Raw genomic sequence first — 12744 nt, forward strand, 5'->3', positions numbered from 1 at the left:
TTCCAAGCAGGGCAAGAAACAGGGTCAGTGGAGACTGCAGTCACGCAAAGGCTGAGCACTTTTGTGTGGTCAAAGGACACAAGTAGCATCATTTGGATGAAAGGATGAGGGCTGTAGACATGAGGGTCATGTATCACATATATGGGTGGGTTTCATCAGAGAACTCTTAGAGGTCTGTCTGGATTTGCTTACTCAAACTATGCCTATTTTAAGGCTTAAAGTTCAGTTTTCATCTCTTTTTATCGTAATAGAACAAATCTGGGCTTTCAAATTTTCAGCAACTGTACCCAGCAACAGACAATCATCACTATATAATCTATTTCCCCAAAGTCCATAGCCTTCAGAAGTGCTCCGGCATTTCAGTTGGGTTGCATTAGATATTTTATTCTCTTCTCTGCTTCAATATCCACAAGTATATTTCCCTTCTAAAGCAACATTGCAGCTTCTTCCTTGGAAGAAGGAAATTTGTCATGGATTTCAGCACTATCAAAATATATTCAATTTTACATCTTCTGCAGTTTCTTTCAAGCACGTGTCCAAATTCCAAAAAGAATTTTACTCAAAAAAAGTTGATATTTATGACATTCCCACAATAAGAAAAAAATATTTTCTGTTATTTGAAAATATATTATTTAATTCAAGAATCACATACAGCTCTACTTTCCCTGGGACAGAAGGTAAAAATTGACTCTGGAATCCAAATTGTCATTATTCTTAATACTGTCATTGCTCAGCCTATAGAGATTCCATCTATGGTTGTGTTTATTGCTCCAATATCCCTACAAGCAAAAGCTATTCTTTCCAAACTCTTTTATTCAGTTTCTGCCATATATTTCTGGGATCTTCAGAAAGCTTAGGAAGACTTTTATGTATTTCTCCAATGAGTGTGAGAGAATCCTGAAAGAAGAAGAAAATATGGTGAAAGACTTCCTATTTGCCTTCCTATTTGCCATTACTACTGTTAACAAATTAGTTTATTTGATTTTTGTACCACCTTTGTTACCTGTATAAATAACTCATTGGGGAGAACATACAAATATTCCTTCCTCCTATTTTCCCCGCAAAAACAATATTCTATTCTATTCTATTCTATTCTATTATTATTTTATATATGGCTTAAGAGAGGAACCCTCAAGAAAGAAACTTGCTGCTCAAGAACAAGCACTACAAACTAATACCATGAAAGCAAAGATACAAAAATCCACTGACAATCCAAACTGCTGACTTTGCAACAACAAAGTTGAAATTGTTTCACACTTAACATGTAAGTGCAACAAAATCACGCAAACTGATTACAAAGCTAGACATGATCGAGTTGCTAAATTAGTCAACTGCTCATTATGTAAAAAATACGACACACCTGTATCTGAAAAGTAATGGGAGCACAAAGTGGAAAAAGTCACCAAAAATGGGACGGTGAAGATCTTGTGAGACTTTTGAATACAGACAGATCGTCATTTGGAACACAATATGCCAGATATCATGACCTGGCCATTGAAAAGGGCGTTGGTCCTTACCTGAGATGCCTCTTCTCATAGGGTGGAGGTAGCATCCAGGCTGGGTTGACCTTCATCCACTCATTGCGAGGACTGAGCCTGACAGTTAATTGAAACCATGCCCCTGTCACTAGGCAAAAGCCCACTTCCAATGAAGGAAGTCAGACTCGATACATCATCGCCTCCCGTGGTCCAGTCCTTCAAATGCCGATCGTCTGAAGCAGTTCGCCAAATGTCAATCATCTGATGCAGGTAAGTACTATTGTGAATTCTAAAACAACAGTCAGTCACAAAGGAAGATGCATAATAACCAACCGCAATGAGATTAAAAAAAAACCTAACAAGAAAAAGATAAACAAGGAAACCAGTCCTATCCTGGGAGGGGCTGGATGCTATCTCCACCCTAAGAGAAGAGGCGTCTCAGGTAAGAACCAAGTCCTTTCTCCATAGTAGTGAGGTAGCATCCAGGCTGAGATGTACCAAAGCGGTAGCCGTCCCTCGAGTGAGCTTATGACTGGTTCTACCTATTGCCAGTTCTGTGGACCGACTGAAGCACCCGCCAGCCAAAAGTTGCATCCGCAGATGCAAAAACATCCAGCTTATAGTTTTTGATGAAGGGGGACAGGGTAGCCCATGTCACTGCCTTGCAAATCTCCGCCAAGGAAGCCTGGGCCGCCCAGGTCACCAAAGCAGCAGCACTCCTTGTAGAATGTGCGGTCAATCCATGTGGAATTGGAACAGAGTAAGATTGGTATGCTGCAGCTATACAGACCCGCAACCACCTGCCTATGGTGACAGATGATACCTTCCTGCCCAAGGAGGATGGTTGGAAAGACACGAAAAGTGACTCTGAGGATTGAAAGGGCCCAGTTCTTTTCAAATAGATCCTTAGAGCACTCCTCACATCCAAGGTGTGCCATTTGTGTTCCAAAGGGTGAGCAGGACGGGGGCAGAAGTTGGGTAACACAAGTTCCTGTGCTCGGTGGAAACAGGAGCACACCTTGGGAATGAAGGAGGGATCCAGCCGTAGCACCACCTGGTCCAGAGGGAAAACACACAGGTCTTCTCTGATCAAGAGTGCTTGTAGTTCAGAGATCCTCCTGGTAGAGGTAATGGCCACCAGAAAGGATACCTTCAGAGTCAAGAACCTAAGAGAAGGTTCTTGAAGGGGTTCAAATGGGGCTGAAGTAAGCGCATCCAGGACCCTGGGTAAATCCCATGAAGGATATCTGTGCACCCTGGCGGTTTAAGGTTGGATGCCCCCTTAAGGAAACGACGTACCGTGGGTTGTTGGGACAGTGAAGGGGAACCCCCACAGGTCAAAATGGATGAGATGGCCGCCAGTTGACGCCGGATGGTGTTAATGGCCAAACCCTTATCTAAACTGTCCTGTACAAATTCCAGGACGTGTGGGATAGTGGCCCTAATGGGGTCCAAGGTCTTACCATCACACCAGGAACAGAAGAACCACCAGGTGGTATCGTAAATTCATTTGGTGGACTGGCATCGTGCGGCCTGGATCGTCTGGATGACCCTGGAGAAGAAATTGTCCCCCCTCAGGACGCTCCACTCAAGCACCAGGTGGTCAACTGGAACCACTGGGGATCGGAGTGTTCCAGCAACCCCTGGCTGAGGGAGATTCGGTCCCGAGGGATCCTCCAGGGCCTGTCCACCGAAAGAGTCCATAAGTCCACAAACCAATGTCAGTGGGGGGCGACCAGGATCACCTCCGCCTTCTCTCCCATCATCTTCTGGATGACATGAGGCAGGAGAGGAAGTGGGGGAAAGGCATAGAGGAGGCCTGGAGGCCACCTGCATCTCAGGGGATCCATCCCTTCCGACTGCTGAGCCGGGAACTGAGAGTAAAACTGAGGGAGCTGGGTGTTCTGGGGGATGGCGAAGAGATTGATCACCAGCATGCCAAATCTGTTCACAATGTCCCGGAAGATCGACGGGTGCAGGCGCCATCTGGCACTGTCCACAACCTCGCGGCTGAGTCAGTCCGGCTGGACATTCGCCTCCCCCGAAATATGCTCTGCGGTGAGAGACAGCAGGTTCCTCTCGGCCCAATGACCCAATTGCATGGCTTTCTCCATCAGGGAACATGATCTGGTCCCCCCTGATGGTTTATATGCGCCTTGGCCAACATATTGTCCATCAATACCAAGATGTGCCTGCCTACCACTGTGTCTTTGAAGTGGTGGAGAGCCAGGTGGACTGCTCATAGTTCCAGCCAGTTTATACTATGAGTCCGGTCCACCTGGTCCCACTGCCCTTGGGCCATCTGCCCTTGGAGGTGGGTCCCCCAGCCAAACAGGCTGGTATCTGTGGTGAGAGTCAGAGAGTCCTGGTCCTTGATAGGCCCTTGGTAATAGCCTGAGATGTCCATCAAATGAGGGAACGGGAAACCTCCGCTGGGATACACACCTTGGCCAGGGAACAGCTTAAGAGTCTCCTCTGAAAAGGCAAGAGAAACCATTGGAGCTTGCAGGAATGCAGGCTCAAGGAACTATCCCAATGGTGGACACCATGGTGCCCAACAATTTACAAAGTGTGGCTAAGGAGTCCCTGTGTCCCCTGGCCACTTGGCCTGCTAATGACTTAAGGGAGTCCTGACGCTCCTGTGACAAGAAAACGCTACACTCAATTGTGTCAATTAAGGCACCAAGGTGAACTAACCTGGTGGTCGGATGGAGATGACTCTTGGGTATGTTAATTGAAAACCCATGGATCTGGAGGGCCTGCATAATGGTCGCAAGGTCCCTTCACGCCTGACTAGGTGATGAAGATTATATGAGAATGTCATCTAAATATGCCTGTAATCTGACAGGCACCTCTCTCTGTGCAGCGACCAGAGCCGCAAGCACCTTGGTGAACACTCGAGGAGCGGAGGACAGCCCAAAGGATAAGGCCGTATATTCAAAATGGTGTCCAAGATAGGAAAAACGTAAGAATTGTCTATGCTGGTGTAAGATGGGAATGTGGAGGTATGCCTCTGTTAAATCAATTGATGTTAGACAATCTTTGTGTCTAACGCTACTCAAAATACTCTGCAAGGAATGCATCTTGAAACATTTATAACGAATAAACTTGTTTAATTTCTTAAGATCAAGGATGGCTCTCCAGCCCCCCGAGGCCTTGGGGATGACAAAAAGTATAGAATAAAATCCTTGGCTGTGTTGGTCCGCCGGCACTGGCTGGACTGCCCGTATGTCCAAAAGATATTGAATTGCCTCTTGCATAAGGCATCATCGAGCCGGGTTGTTAGATAATGAGCAGGCCATGAAGAGCCATGGGGGGTTGGAGATAAACTCGAGGGCGAGCCCTGAACAAACAGTAGATCTAACCCAAACATCGGAGGTGGTTCTATCCCATTGATCAGCAAAAAAAGACAATCTGCCTCCAATGAGATAATTAGATGCCGGTAAATTAGGTCCGGAGGTAAAAACGTCCCCCACCCCTGCAAAAGGGGCGCTTGGAGGCCTTACCCCTCTGGTAGCGGTCTGACTGCCCCCTCTGCCTAGAGGAATACCTTCCCTGCTGCCTATACCCCTGGTTGCCATAGTCTGCCCCCCGAAAGGACGAACCATAATCTTGGTACCGAAAGGACGACACCTCCCCCCCCCATCTTGGCCCTGAAAGGAAGACCACCTGGGATAGGGAGCAGGGCGGGAGAACCCTTTCTTGGGCATGGTAGGGAGAACCTTCCTCTTTTCCTTGTTCTCAATGAGAAAAGGATCCAATGTGTTCCCAAAGAGAGATTTGCCCTTGAAGGGGGCCGAGGCCAAATGCCATTTATGGCGCACCTCCGCCTGCCATTGGTGAAGCCACAACAGTCTGCAAGATGCCACAGAAGATGCCATGGCTTGGGCAGTGAATCTGGCGGATGAGAGGGTGGCATCAGATGTAAACTGAATCGCCGCCACTAGTTTGGCAATATCCTGATGTACACGGCGGTCTGCAGTGGGGATACGCTGTTGCAGGTCCTGCAGCCAGAGAAGACAGGAACGGGTGAAGAATGAGGCAGTGGTTGAGGCTTGGACTGCCCATGCCGCTGTCTGGTGGCGATGCTGCAGAGTGAGATCTGCTTTTTTGTCCTCTGGCTTAAGGACATCTTCTGGGGCCCCTGGCATATTGGCCGAAGTATAGAGGGCAGTCACCGGGGCGTCGAGAGCTGGGATTGACGGGAACTGAGCCAATTCATTGGCCACGTTGAAGAATTTCTTGTCAGAAGCCGATGGAGTTGGGCCCAAGGTGGGACTGACGCTACTCCAGGTCAATGAAGATCTTTGGGGTAGGTATCATTTCTGATGGACGAGCCTGCTCGGAAAACAGGGTGTCTGCGGACACAGTTGCTGGGGGGGAGGGTGTGCCGGCTGCGTGCCAAAATTGAAGCCATTTTGGCCTTGTATAGTAATGAAGGGAACAGGGTTGGTGGAAAAAGGCCAGAAGAGGTCTTCTGGTCCAGTTACCTGCCCTCATCCTCGGACATTCCAGCCTCTATAATTTCCCCTTCCTCGGATTCAGAAGAGTGGTCTGATTCCTCCTCATCTGGGGCCGAAGTCTCTACTGTTGCCAAGGGTGGAGGCACTGTAGGTCTATCAGCTGACTGCGTTTGGGCTGGCTGCTTGTTGGATTGAGCATCCCTTTGCTGCAAACCAGCTGCAATGCCCTGTGAGATGGCAGTTGCAATGATGCCTTGGAAATTGACCATGCAGAGGGGATTGGATTGGCCAATGCGTGCTGAAGTAGATGGAATACTGTCTACCCTCTGTAAAGTGGAAGGGGCCAGTGATGCTGTAGGAGTCACGGCTGGATTTATCTCCTGCCCCCAGATGCCTGACACATCAATGGTAAAGAGAGGGTTAAGGGAAGCTTCACTGCCCTGTCTATTCCCAGGAAAAAGCTGTAAGGCCAACTGCATCTGGACAAGCTAAGGTGGATCAGTAGGATTAGAGGAGGAAGGATTCTTGGAAGCAGCTTTCTTGTAAATGTGTTCGAACTCTTTTTCCTTCTGCTTCTCATAACGAGAAGCAGGTTTAGAGGATTTTTTTGACTTGCCGGCTCTTGTTGAGGCTTTCAAGGGCTTCTTCCGCCCCTGGTAGTGCTAGAAGAGGCAGATGTGGAGGCAGTGTGGGGGAGGAAGCTCCCACTTGCTCTTCCACCACCTGGGGAATGCTAGCCTCGGCAGTAGATTCCCTGCCAACGTCCATTGCTTCAGAGGCTGTGGCGGCCGCCATTTTGACAGGAGAAAAGGCGCGTAAATATGAAAATGGCGCTTTGCGCCTTTTTTCTAACGGTCCCGGTCACTGAAGCAAGGTGTTTCTCTTAACAGCACGCCACTCTGCAAGTTGAATTCCCTGCTTTTGAAGGCTCGGGTCACTCCGTGGTAGCTGAAAGATGCTCAAGTGACAACCAATCAATCAAAGCTACCGTGGTTCACTGCTCTACTGCAAGCAGGAGCGGTGGAGCGTTTCCCGGCGTGACAGAATGTCTAGATCTCACAGGGGAAGCTGATAGGTCTGGAGCGCAAGCAAAGAAGGACCAGCGGCGAAGGCAGGGACATGCTGTGGGCTAGAAGGGTGCAAACCTCGCAGGCAATTAGCAATGCAAGCCACTCTTGCTTTTCAAGCTACAAAGGAACGCTTTAAACCGCCTTCACCCGATAACGCTGTCACGCCCTAAGAGGCCTCAGACATCGACCCACAAAGGCTCTTTAGCCCTGTGAGGAGCTTTAGTCAGCCAGGGTCACATTCAGTCAAGACAATCGCTGTACTTACAAAGGTAATATCACAACTATTCCTCTCAGCCTAGGAACAAGGCGATGATGCATCCATCCTCATTGAGGGACTGAGTTGGAACTGGGGCTTTTGCCTAGAGACAGGGGTGTGGTTTCAATTAACTGTCAGGCTCAGTCTTCACAATGAGTGGATGAAGATCAACCCAGCCTGGATGCTACCTCCACCACTATAGAGAACTACACGGCTATGGATGAAACATGTAACAGTGATAACCATTGTCATTGGGGCACTTGGTACCATGTCCAAGAATTTTATAAAATACCTCAAGAAATCGCAGCTTCCTGCAATAACACCAGTGGAACTGCAAAAAACTGCGCTACTCGGAACATCTTATATTTTAAGAATGTACTTGGTTAATACCTAGGATGCTGGCAGCAACCTGTATCAACCATTAGCACCAGTCAATGGTATTTGTGATGCATTTTTGAATGTTCGTTTGACTGAGGTTTTTTTAAAAGAATTTTTATTTTAAACACATAAACACATCAACAAAAACAGACACATAACTTAAAACAACATAGGAACAAGAAGTTCCATCGTATATCATATAGCAGTTTCGTATCGGTTTCTTTGCAGTTAGTGTTTTCCCTTCTATACATTTCTATCTTGCATTCATGGTCTTCTTATTCGTTATCCCTTTTTATGTACAATTCTATATTTATTTATACTTAGCTATTTATAAACAAACATTGTTTAGCTATATTGTGCTTTATATTCTTACTATCATTTATTCTCTTACATACAATTATAGGTATACATTCACATAGTTATTCTTTTTCTTTGCCACCCTTATACTATTGTTATTCCATTATAGGTTATAAGGTACAGTTTGGATTGCTTCGTTTACCATCCCTATTGCCTGTTGTAGCACTACCTTATTTTCTCTCTTTTCTTTTCTCCCTCCCTTCCTTCTCTCCTTCCTTCCTTCCTCCTCTCCTTCCCCTTCTTTCTTCCCTTACCTCTCCCCTACGCCTACCCTCTATTTCACTTCCTACCCTCTCTCCTTCCCTTCCTCCCTCCTCTCCTTCTTTTTCTCTCCCTTCCACCCACCTCTCCTTACCTCTTTCTTCTTCCCTTACCTCTCCTGTTTACTGTTTACTGTTTATTAAATTTATAGGCTGCCCAATCCCGAAGGACTCTGAGCGGCTTACAGAAACAGAAGTTAAGAGAAATTAAAAGCAGATAAAACCACAACACTCTTCCTCTACCTTTCCTATCTCTCCTTCTCTTTCTCTCCCTTCCACCCTCCTCTCCTTTCCCTTCCTCCCTCCCTCCCTTCTCTACTTCCTTTCCCCTCTCATCTCCTTCCTTTTTCCCTCCATTTCTTTTTCTATTGTTATAGGTGTCTCTTTCAAATCTCAGTTTATGTTTTCTTAGGGATGGTATTTCCACAAACCCATATAGTTTCATATCATTTCCTTTATCGGTTTTTCTGTTGTCTCTAATTCAATCATTAATGTTCTGCCTTCTTCATCTGAGTAGACTTCTTTGGAATTTATTTTTTCCTTTATATAAATTGCTATTATCTGCCAATGCTGTATATAATTTCCCTACTTTTTTTTTTGTTTTCCAATAAGTTCCTAGGTTCCTTTTTAATATGCACTTCCTGTATACAGGCTATATCTACTTTCAATTTCTTAAGTTTATTAGACATCTGGGCTCTTTTTTTTGGTGCATTCAGTCCATTCAAGTTTATCAAAATAATTGTTATTTCTTGATCCATCTTTAGCTGGGGTTGTTTCTTTTACTTCTAGTTTGTATCTGACTTTTCCCTCTCGCACCTTCCTTCTCTGCTCTCTCTCTTTCTTGCCTCTGTTCTTCTCTCCTGTTTCTTTCGTTGTCTTCTGATATTTCTTCCTCTTGACCTCTACTTTCTAATTCCTCTTTGCTTCCTTGTTCTACTTCCGTCTTGCAATATTCTTCATAGAATTTCTGTGCTTCTTCTATATTCTCTATCTTATATCATTTTTCCTTGCCAAGATACCAGAACCCCTTCTGGTACCAATCATCTGTACATTATTCTGTTTTTATTTAACTGGCTTGTTAAAAATTGGTACTGCCTACGTTGTTCCCGAATTCTCCGTGGAATCTGTTTAAGCGTGATCAACTCTTTTCCCTGTAGTATAATTGTCTCTTCTCTGGTTTTTTTGTGCACTTCGTCTCTTGTTGTTTTTTTAGCAAATCTTACATGGACTTCTCTTGGGAGTCTATGTCTTCTGGCATAATTAGTATGCACCCGATAAGCTTCATCGATGTCTCCTCTCAACTCTTCTTCTTTTTTTTTTTAAGAGATTCAGTGAGGATTTTAATCATTTTTCCTTTCAGGTATTCCTCCTTCTCTTCCAGTATGTTTTGGAATCTTAGGTAGAATGCAGCTCTTTCATTTTCAAGTCGGGTTATTGATATTTCTAGTTCTTTATTAAGTTGTTTATATTCCAATTCCATTTTTCCCATCTTCTGATCTGCTTGTTCTATTTTTTCTTCCATACACTGGATTTTCTGTTCATTGATTGCTAAGGCATTCTGTATCTTTTCAATTTTATCATCTACATTCTTGATAGTTCCTTTCAATTCTCCCATTTCATTTTTCATTTCTTCATGATTCCTCCTTGTCTCTTCATGATTAGTAATTGTCACTTCTTGGCTTTTTGCCAATGTCTCTTGTATCATCTGGAGCATCGATTGCATACTCTGCATCGTTGGAGCTGGCCCCGCTATTTCTGCCATATTTCTACCTTTCTCCAACCCCAACGCACTCTCAATTGATCTTTGATTTGAGAAGGGTGGTGTTGCTGAAATCACATTAGGTGTAGTTTTTTCCCCTGATTTTACTGAAGTTGCCATTTTTATCCCCCTATTTATCCTTGCCCACAATTGCATACAAGTTTTACCTTACTTCTACTTTATCAGTAATATCAATGATATAATTGTATATTTCAATATTCAACAATAATTAACCTTCCTTAATATCACGTTTCAATACTTAAACATTCCTATGTAGTATTCTATTCTATTTGATTATTTGATTTTTGGTCTTTAATTAATTTAATTAATATATATCATAGATTTATATATCACACTATTATCTTATACCAATAAATGTCTCTCAATTTATCAAATATACAAGTATTCAATTCTAGTAATTAGTCCTCTATGTATATATATGTAAAAGTTATGTCACCGTTACTTTTCTTGCATCAGACTTTAGATTGCATCACGGTTTAGATTTACAGTCCACTAGGTGTCACCCTCTCCTCAGTGACTGTTAGTATCCACAAAGCAAAGGTCTCCTTCTATCTATTGTCTCTGACACTGTTCCAAGCTCTGAGGCAAATAAATATCAAGTACTTATAAGTTCAACAAAGCAGCAGAAGGAAGAGTGAGCAGAAGGAAAAGGAACCCAGTATACCAACCCGACTGTTAAACAATCTCTTCTCTGACCTTTCCAAATCTTTTCGGCAAATATTATTTTCCACTCCTGTTGTCCATGTCGGGTTTTCGTTCTCACTGTGGCTAACTCCTTTAACTTATTCCGGCTGTCCTTCCAACTCAGCGTCTCTGCTCCACTTCTTTTCGGCAAGATTGAACTGCAGAAACAGCCTCCTTCCCGGCGCCTTCTTTCCAGCTCACCCTCTCTGCCAATTTCGCATTGCCCTCCTCTTTGGGTTGTCAGCAATAGTAACAAGTATCCGATTTCAACTGCTTCTTTCTCTGTTTCCTTCCTTCTTATGCGGTCGCCATCGTTCTGGTCCTAACCAAATGGCAGGATAGTTCCTTGTCCGTTTAGGGAGTTTCTCCTATCCGCTGGGGGATTTGCCTTATCACCCAGCATCTACAGAGTATCCCCCTTAATCTGCTGGCCCCTTCAGGATCAACAGCGCTCAAAAATGAGCCCAAACGAAGAGGTTAGAGTTAGAGGTTAGGAGAGCTCCTTTTCCTTCGCTCTAAGCACGGTGACGTCACCACAGGATAACCATTGTCATTGTGGCTCTTGGTACCATGTCCAAGAATTTTATAAAATACATCAAGAAATCGCAGCTTCCTGCAATAACACCAGCGGAACTGCAAAAAACTGCGCTACTCGGAACATCTTATATTTTAAGAATGTACTTGGTTGATACCTAGGACGCCAGCAGCAACCTGTATCAACCATTAGCACCAGTCAATGGTATTTGTGATGCATTTTTGAATGTTCATTTGACTGAGTTTCATGTTTAAGGAATAAACACTAGAATAGAATATTTAATAATAACAATAACCACAACAAAACAACAACACAATAATAATATATTTAAAAAGCTGTGTGTATATACACTGCTCAAAAAAATAAAGGGAACACAAAAATAAGACATCCTAGATCTGAATAAATGAAATATTCTTATTAAAACTTTGTTCATTACATAGTTGAATGTGCTGACAACAAACTCACACAAAAATTATCAATGGAAATCAAATTTAGCAACCCATAGAGGTCTGGATTTGGAGTTACACTCAAAATTAAAGTGGAAAAAAAATTACAGGCTGATCCAACTTTGATGTAATGTCCTTAAAACAAGTCAAAATGAGGCTCAGTAGTGTGTGTGGCCTCCACGTGCCTGCATGACCTCCCTACAATGCCTGGGCATGCTCCTGATGGGGTGACAGATGGTCTCCTGAGTGATCTCCTCCCACACCTGGACTAAAGCATCCCCCAACTCCTGGGCAGTCTGTGGTGCAACATGGCGTTGGTGGATGGAGTGAGACATGATGTCCCAGATGTGCTCAATTGAATTCAGGTCTGGGGAACGGGCGGGCCAGTCCATAGCATCAATGCCTTTGTCTTGCAGGAACTGCTGACACACTCCAGCCACCTGAGGTCTAGCATTGTCTTGCATTAGGAGGAACCCAGGGCCAACCGCACCAGCATATGGTCTCACAAGGGGTCTGAGGATCTCATCTCGGTACCTAATGGCAGTCAGGCTACCTCTGGCGAGCACATGGAGGGCTGTGCGGCCCCCTAAAGTAATGCCACCCCACACCATTACTGACCCACTGCCAAACCGGTCATGCTGGAGGATGTTGCAGGCAGCAGAACGTTCTCCATGGTATCTCCAGACCCTGTCATATCTGTCACATGTGCTCAGTGTGAACCTGCTTTCATCTGTGAAGAGCACAGGGCGTCAGTGGCGCATTTGCCAATCTTGGTGTTCTCTGGCAAATGCCAAACATACTGCACGGTGTTGGGCTGTAAACACAACCCCCACCTGTGGACGTCAGGCCCTCATATCACCCTCATGGAGTCTGTTTCTGACCGTTTGAGCAGCCACAAGCACATTTGTGGCCCGCTGGAGGTCATTTTGCAGTGCTCTGGCAGTGCTCCTCCTGTCCCTCCTTGCACAAAGGCGGAGGTAGCGGTCCTGATGGTGGGTTGTTGCCCTCTTGCGGCCTCCCCCACGTCTCCTGATGTA

At 44.9% G+C, this 12744-nt stretch overlaps 1 pseudogene; it reads right to left on the reverse strand.

Moving 5' to 3' along the window:
- Positions 1–908: 908 nt before the first annotated feature.
- Positions 909–11577, reverse strand: LOC148043128 (uncharacterized; annotated as a pseudogene).
- Positions 11578–12744: the final 1167 nt, after the last annotated feature.

The sequence above is a fragment of the Thamnophis sirtalis genome, unplaced genomic scaffold (genome assembly GCF_051295495.1).
Source record: "Thamnophis sirtalis isolate CommonGarterSnake01/CBP01778 unplaced genomic scaffold, rThaSir2_p1.2 scaffold_13, whole genome shotgun sequence".
Taxonomy (NCBI): domain Eukaryota; kingdom Metazoa; phylum Chordata; class Lepidosauria; order Squamata; family Natricidae; genus Thamnophis; species Thamnophis sirtalis.